The 604-nt window shown below is 42.5% G+C and overlaps 1 protein-coding gene across 2 annotated transcripts in view; it reads right to left on the reverse strand.

Annotated features, from left to right (window-relative positions):
* The window catches only part of ARNT (aryl hydrocarbon receptor nuclear translocator), a 48,368-nt gene that overhangs the window by 41,948 nt on the left and 5,816 nt on the right, over positions 1–604 (reverse strand). The window lies entirely within an intron of this gene.

Genomic DNA, 604 nt, shown 5'->3' on the forward strand with positions numbered 1-604 from the left:
TGTATACATCTTCTTTTACCCTTCCCCGCCCAAAAATTTTATACAGATATAAAACCACAGGGATGGGGAAAATGGGAGGAAGAAAAGAGCAATAAATTTTTGGAAACTGGGAACATGGCCTTGAGTAGACTCACGATAACTGAATCCTAAGCCAGCAAGGAAAAAAGCAGAAAACCAACCCAATTTACATGATGGAATCCCACAAAGTCTCAAGAACTCGTGATTCCAGGTGTGTGTGTGTGGCAGGGGGAGGGGAGGGAAGGCGAGAATGAAAGCTAAAATAAAAAGGATTGTTTCAACATCTGTTTGAGCAGTGGTCAGATTCTCAGATCCTCTCCCTGGTTCCTTCTAGCAGAGAAATTGCCCCTCCTCCACCCTATCGAAAGATTGGTTTATTCTCCAGAGCGTGTAAACCAAAGATCCTCCAGTCTGGAAAACACCAGGCAAAGCTGAAAGTGAGGGTACCATATTGAAAACTGGGAAATTAAGAATGTATGCAAAATGGGTGCTTCACTTTTCTCCTATTGGACTGCCTCTTTCCTGTATTCCATTTTTCTTCTTTCTCGGTTTACTCTCTCTTACTGGTAAAGCACATCCTTTGGTA

The sequence above is a fragment of the Pteropus alecto genome, unplaced genomic scaffold (genome assembly GCF_000325575.1).
Source record: "Pteropus alecto unplaced genomic scaffold, ASM32557v1 scaffold106, whole genome shotgun sequence".
NCBI classification, from domain to species: domain Eukaryota; kingdom Metazoa; phylum Chordata; class Mammalia; order Chiroptera; family Pteropodidae; genus Pteropus; species Pteropus alecto.